The 7,826-nt window shown below is 36.6% G+C and overlaps 1 pseudogene; it reads left to right on the top strand.

The window, feature by feature from the left end:
• The window catches only part of LOC107553113 (sodium-dependent lysophosphatidylcholine symporter 1-like), a 15,447-nt pseudogene extending 7,811 nt beyond the window's left edge, over nt 1–7,636 (top strand).
• The last annotated feature ends 190 nt before the right edge of the window (nt 7,637–7,826 follow it).

Here is a 7,826-nt window from a genome sequence, read left to right as displayed (position 1 = left end):
AAAGACATTGGTTAATAAAATGGGATTAGATACATTTGTGTTATTTAACATATTTAATTATTGCAGGTTTGCGTCATATTCTGAGTTTGCATTTCACTGTTTTAATTCATTTTGATGAATACTAAATCTGTTTTTTGTGAGTGGGATGAATTAATGCACATTCACATTTAGTCTAGAACTACAGTAACATCATGTTCACACAGCACACACAGCGCCTCTGCACTCCCGATTTCTCCCAATATGGGGACAGGAGAGCTGTCAGTCAATAAATGGGAAAACAAAGTAACTGGCATTACTTTTTTGAAAAAGTAACTCAGATCATTTCTTGTAAATTAAAAAAGTAATGCGTTACTTTACTAGTTACTTGAAAAAAGTAATCTGATTACGTAACTTGCATTACTTGTAATGAGTCACCCCCAACACTGACAAGGATACATTACATTTCAAAAATGTATTAAATTAAAAACAGCTTTTTAAATTGTAAAAATATTTCAGTGTTACTCTTTCATACTGTATATTACATTAAACAACATCCTTGAACATAAAAGACTTCTTTCAACAACAAAAAAAAAGTCATCACCCTAAACATTTGAATGATCACCTGTTATACAATACAGCTCACTTCATTAGTGTTAACACACTGTATCAGAGAGAACTGATGCCCTATATGCTACAATTACAAACAGCACTCAATCGTTTACACCAAATTTGACACCTACATAGATCGTTCCAAATCAGTCACTTACAATGTTCCCTTTTGGTTAGAATGCTGCCTTATAAGACAGCTGCCCATTTAGGCAGTAGACAGCTCACTAGGTTTTGAAACAGAGCCATTATAACCTATTATTACACTGCCAAGACTGAAGGAAAAAAAACTAACTAATTCCAGGCAGGATGTGTGTGATGGTGTTTCTCTGAGTGGTAGTTGGTATTATCAGTTGCTGCTGTATGATTGCATGCACATCTGTCCGACCCTCTTTCTGAGTGTGGAGGCGTTTGCTATGCTGATGGCGGCTGTGATTCAGGGTCAGGTGCTGTGGGTGTATAACAAAGACAGAGATCAAGCCTGTCTGAACGTGGACCAAACACCGGATCTCCCACACAGCGCTGCGCTGCACGAAACTGTAACACGATAACACCTACACACCACCAGCACACTGTAAAATACTGTGTAATGCAACTGTTCTGACGTTTGATGAATACTAAATCTGTTTTTTGTGAGTGGGATGAATTAATGCACATTCACATTTAGTCTAGAACTACAGTAACATCATGTTCACACAGCGCACACAACGCCTCTGCACTCCCGATTTCTCCCAATATGGGGACAGGAGAGCTGTCAGTCAATAAATGGGAAAACAAAGTAACTGGCATTACTTTTTTGAAAAAGTAACTCAGATAATTTCTTGTAAATTAAAAAAGTAATGCGTTACTTTACTAGTTACTTGAAAAAAGTAATCTGATTACGTAACTTGCATTACTTGTAATGAGTCACCCCCAACACTGACAAGGATACATTACATTTCAAAAATGTATTAAATTAAAAACAGCTTTTTAAATTGTAAAAATATTTCAGTGTTACTCTTTCATACTGTATATTACATTAAACAACAACCTTGAACATAAAAGACTTTTCAACAAAAAAAAAAAAGTCATCACCCTAAACATTTGAATGATCACCTGTTATACAATACAGCTCACTTCATTAGTGTTAACACACTGTATCAGAGAGAACTGATGCCCTATATGCTACAATTACAAACAGCACTCAATCGTTTACACCAAATTTGCCACCTACATAGATCGTTCCAAATCAGTCACTTACAATGTTCCCTTTTGGTTAGAATGCTGCCTTATAAGACAGCTGCCCATTTAGGCAGTAGACAGCTCACTAGGTTTTGAAACAGAGCCATTATAACCTATTATTACACTGCCAAGACTGAAGGAAAAAAACTAACTAATTCCAGGCAGGATGTGTGTGATGGTGTTTCTCTGAGTGGTAGTTGGTATTATCAGTTGCTGCTGTATGATTGCATGCACATCTGTCCGACCCTCTTTCTGAGTGTGGAGGCGTTTGCTATTCTGATGGCGGCTGTGATTCAGGGTCAGGTGCTGTGGGTGTATAACAAAGACAGAGATCGAGCCTGTCTGAACGTGGACCAAACACCGGATCTCCCACACAGCGCTGCGCTGCATGAAACCGTAACACGATAACACCTACACACCACCAGCACACTGTAAAATACTGTGTAATGCAACTGTTCTGACGTTACTCAGGTATTTTACTATTTATAATTACTGGCGTTCGCTGAGGAAAGCATTACTTGTAATATTGCTCATACCTATCTGAACAAAGCCATAAAAAGTATTTAACCTAAGGGTGTAATTTTGGTTCTGTGTAGTGTGTCAGTTATATATTACTTTCAATGTTTTAAAAGCATTTTCTATGGGTAATTTGCAGATTGTTTTGGCGCCTCAGGGACGGTGTTAGTCTCTGGTGTCATGTAAAATTACACACCCTGTCTGACATGTAATCAAATTTTTAACTCTTGTAATCTAGCTAAGACACTGTTTGGAAACACGGTTGAAAAGTTCCTTATATGTAGACTGTTTAGTATGCTGTAGACCCCTCACACTTTCTTTAGGGAGGTCTATTAAAGCCCCTATCATTTGCAATCTGAGACTGTTTGCATATACACTTACTGTGCATATATATGACTGCGTTTCCCATCAGAGAAGTGCCTTTATGATATCAGCACTGGTCATGAGCGCTCTCTTCTTTGTTTGCTGTATGGTGCTGTTCCTGGGGGTCAAAGAACAAAGAGGTGCGGCATACAGCACATTTTTTGCACAAATAAGAATGTTTTGTTTTGTCAGATTCTCTGAATATATTATTGAGCATGAGGGTTTGTTGAGAACTCTTATCAACCTTTAATAATAACTTTATGGCAGGCTACATTTTGCATGTTTATCAGCAAAACGATGTGGGCTTGAACTGCAGTGAATTCAGTGTTTACAAATAAAATCTTAATTTTTGTTTTATTTTTTTGTTCTGCCAGAGTTGCTGAATATATTATTGAGCTCTTAACAACATTTAATAATAACTTTATGGTAGGTTACATTTAGACATGTTTATCAGTGAAACATTATGGGCTTGCATTGTTTACTTTTTTTTTTGTTGGCCAGATTCCCCGAGTATATTATTGAGCATGAGACTTTATTAAGGACTCTTAACAACATTTAATGATATCTTGATGGCAGGCTACATTTTGGACATGTTTATCAGCTAAAAATATGGGCTTGGACTGTAGTGAATAGTTTGTTTACAAATAAACCCTTTTATGTTTTGTTTTTTGTTTGTTTTGCTTTGCTAGATTTCAGGAATATATAATTGAACACTAGGCTTTATTGATGACTCTTAAGAACATTTAACAACAATATGGCTTTGAACTGCAGTGAATTGATTAACAAATAAAAACATTTTTGTTTTTGCTTTTGTCTTGCCAGATTCCCTGAATATATCATTGAGCATAAGGCTTTACTGAGCACTTAACAACAATATGGCTTTGAACCGCAGTGAAGTGATTAACAAATAAAACCTTGTTTTTTTCTTTGTTTTTGTTTTGTTTTGTTTGACTTTTTTGTCTTGTCAGATTCCCTGAATATACCATTGAGCATGAGGCTTTACTGAGGGCTCTTAACAACAATATGACTTTGAAACTGCAGTGAATTGATTAACAAATAAAACTTTTTTGTTGTGGTTGATTTTTTTTTATTTTATATAGATTCCCTGAATATTGAGCATGATGCTTTAATGAGGACACTTAACAACATTTAACAATATAGCCTTGAACTGTAGTGAACTACTAATAAAGTCTTTTTGTGTTTTGTTTTGCTAGATTCCCTGAATATACTATTGACAAAGAGGGTTTGTTTGATGAAACTTAATATCTTTATTGTAGGCTACATTTTGGGCATTTATAAGGCAGCGAAACAATATGTGTTTGAACTACAGTGCCATTATTTACGAATAAAATCCCACCAAACTAGCTCTTCGGTGTCAAATTTCATAGCTTTGTACAGATGTATTGTTGTTTCTCTCTCTGGCTCCTGTAGGGCCTCTCAGTGGTCAGAGTCACATGCACACTACATACCTGAATGCTGTGAAGAAGCTGATTGGCCATGTGTCCTACCAGCGTCTGGTCCTCGGCTTCCTCTTCTCTACTTTAGCTTTTCAGGTCGGATCTCTGGTTTACCTGTAAAGAATGTGTAAAATTAAAACTAGAACAAAAAGACTACCTTGACATGCAATCACAAATTGCATGTGGTAAATATTCAAAACCTAGATTCTATAATGTATACAATCATCATGTTGTATTTGAAAGCTAGGGAGTAATACAACAAATAGTTTCATTTTTTTAAACGAGAGTGCTCCATTAGTGCTTGCTAAAATTGCTGAAACATTTTTGGGTTCATTTCCAGATGTCTTTGGGGAACTTCACACTGTTGCTGGCTTAGGAGCTCAGTTCCAGTATCTCATGTTAGCCATACTGGTAAGTCTAGACATAAAAATGCTGTAGTTTTATAAACAAACTCAAAACAGTATGGCACAGAAACATATATGCTAGTTATAGTGTTACTATATAATGTATTTTCGCACCACTTGAACACTTTATAGACCAATCAGCATCCAGGACTAAAATTGTCTTTATATTATAATATTTATTTTGCCAAAACCAGAATCAGTTACACTGATGAACAGATGTTTTAGCATGGTTTATGAGCTTTTTAATTCCTTGGATGTCCTAATGTGCGTAATGTCCTAAGGTGTCCGCTACCATATCAGTGCCAATGTGGCAGATGGCGCTGGTGAGGCTGGGCAAGAAAACTGCACTTTTTATAGGTCTACCTGTGAGTTTACTTTGTTTAATGGTGAGGAGACCAGACACAATGATTCTACAGATGTACTCTAGTTGTTAAAGAACTGGGCTAGTAGCTGGAAGGTTGATTCAAACTTGAGCTATCAATTTTGTTCCCACTGCAAAACACCTTCACATTTTCAAAGTGATCAATATGTTCTTTTATGTGTTTCTCCATATAGCTCCTCATTCCAGCTCTAGTGGTCCTAGTTGCCATGCCAGAGAACTTTCCAGTGTACATGGTTATGTGTGTTTTGGCTGGATCTAGTTTAGCAGCACTGTTCTTGTTACCATGGTGAGTAACAGTAAGACCTAGATCTGTCCACTTCACGCTGTTCATCTCTGCTAATCAGGACAGCATTCTCCAGCATCGAGACTTTAGCTCTTGGTGATCCATCCGTAAATCGTCACATGAAATTTTATGCAGGGGATTGCCATCACTTCTGGTAATATTTATATTTTGAAGGGAAGTTGTGCCTTTGTTTTGTTTTTTACATTATCAATTAAATTACTTTCCAGTGGAGAGGTCATATATTTAGTGGTATTTTTTAAAGATGGATTTATAAATACATTTTACATACAATAAAGTGCAATTTATAAAAAAAAAAAAATGGGGGGGGGGGGGGGGGGGGGGGGGGGGGGGGTTAAACCTTTTTTTTTACACACACATACAGATTTAATAAGATTTTTTAAAGATTTTTCCTTTTCTTCATCTTGGATGCTCTTATTCAGGGGCGATTCTAGGATTTTAATTTTAGGGCCCCTAGCCCCCAATGAGGGTGAGTAGTAGGTAGGTAAGTAAATAAATAAAAAATAAATCAATCAATCAATAAATAACTAAATAAATGTTTGACTAATAGGTTAGGGTGGTATACTTAACTTATTTCAGTATTCCACTGTATTGTATAGATATACTATGCATAATATGCTTAGGTATAATATTTGAGTACTGACTAAGCCAAATACAAGTCTTCCTGATCACTCACACACACACACACACCTGTTTACTGTACAAACACAATTTTACTATTTACATTTCTAGTACAAACCTCTTTGCCACATGCACTGTAATATGTTTTACATTGAAAGTTACATTTTCAAATGAAAATAGCAACATTATCATTTTATAAAGTATATAAAGCTTTTTAAAAAGCATTCATATGTGTTAAGGGCTACATTTTCGCTGGAGGAAACAGTGTGATGAGGGGTGAAAACTTTACAGTACATGGGAAACCGATTGCTCCCCCATGACATTTTGTAAACTGCATGCATGTCAAAGAACTACACAGATGCAGATATTATAACAATCTATCACTGAAGCCCCCCTAAAAATGGCCAAGCGACGCCCATGCTCTTATTTATCATTGATTATTTATTAAACTTCGGCACATAACTAATCCTGAACCACTTGTGCAAACTGGGCAATTACACATTCAATCTTATTAGAGACAGGCGTGCTATTACTTCTATAAGCAAACACAACTTTGCCTACTGAATGATAAAATGGGTGAAAAATATTGATTTACACAAAAGTAGAGGTTTGTAAGCAACACCCTAGAAATCAAATCTACAGCAATACAAAAACCACCCAAAGCATCCTTACAACCACATAGCCTACTCCCTAGCATGGTGGTTGCACATTTTTGCGCAGGGAAGCATCACTCACATTTCTTCACAAAATGTAAAAATTTGGTTTAAATACCTAAAATGCCTTGTTTTGCTCAGGTCAAAGCTGTCAGATGTAGTGGATGAGTTCACTGTTCAGAACCCGTCCTGCAAAGGCCTGGAGCCCCTGTTTTTTTTTTCCTGCTCGAGGTTTTGCAACAAGCTTGGAGGAGGCCTGTCTGCTGGCATCTCCACTTTGACACTACAGTGAGTCAGCACTCGCTCTCTCTAAGCCAATGTAATGCCTGATTTACAGTGGCAGTCGGTCAGTTTTTAAAAATACTGCAACACGGTTGTTCAAGCTCTGTGTGTCCAGCAAGTTTTTAAATACTGTCAGGCGAGAATGTTTTGCCAAAACAAAACCGAGCTAATGTTTGCAATAGTTCAGCCTTTTTGTGGAAGTCTGAAATGTTTACCTTGACATATTTACACTGAGCAATGTGTTTGGTTGAAGCTTCACAGGATATAAAGCAGGTGCATGTAGTCATGCAGATGGAGTTTGAAATTGCTTTTGGCCCCCATTCCAATCGGCTTTTTGCTGGTGGGTTTAGTGCTTTTCTATCTGTACCCAATTAATGAAGTACGACGGAAGCAGATTCAACAAGATCTCGGAAACACAAGGTAAGATGCACGAATGTCAGCCAATGTCTAAATCTTATATGATTTATGAATGTTAATAATAATAGTGTATTCTGTATTTTCTTTTGCCTTTTTAGGTCTAACAGTGCCACACTTGCCAGATTAGAAGAGGGAAATGTTCCCATAACTCAGAAAATCTATGACTCCATTCAGAGTTTCATCTTTAAATCAAAGACTAGAATAATCTCTCATCTTAATGCAAAAAAATCTGCCTGTCAAGCTTCTCAAAAACACTGCAACACAAGTGCTGATTCACACGCCAGGATGTCAAGTTCCAAGTTAGCAATCCAATTTCATAAATCAAGAACTTACCCAGCATCATCACAACAATATAAATCAAGTGTGAAACGTCATGAATCAAGGTTGAGCAAAACACGTGAACATGCACTGAAGCGTCATGATATTCCAGATAAGAGGTCAAAAGTTACATGGGTGTAGATGTTTAAAATTGGAGAGTGTGCATTCAATGCGTGAAGTAGTCTATAGGACTTTACAAGCAAACATGTCTGTATGGAACTGCACCATTGACACCCTAAATAAAACTTTGTCAGATTTTCACTCCGTTTTTAGAATTTTGTAAATATAAGTAAAAAACTGAAAGTC

The sequence above is a fragment of the Sinocyclocheilus grahami genome, unplaced genomic scaffold, assembly GCF_001515645.1.
Source record: "Sinocyclocheilus grahami isolate Dianchi unplaced genomic scaffold, SAMN03320097.WGS_v1.1 scaffold465.1, whole genome shotgun sequence".
Taxonomy (NCBI): domain Eukaryota; kingdom Metazoa; phylum Chordata; class Actinopteri; order Cypriniformes; family Cyprinidae; genus Sinocyclocheilus; species Sinocyclocheilus grahami.
This window is presented reverse-complemented; position numbering and strand designations above follow the sequence as displayed.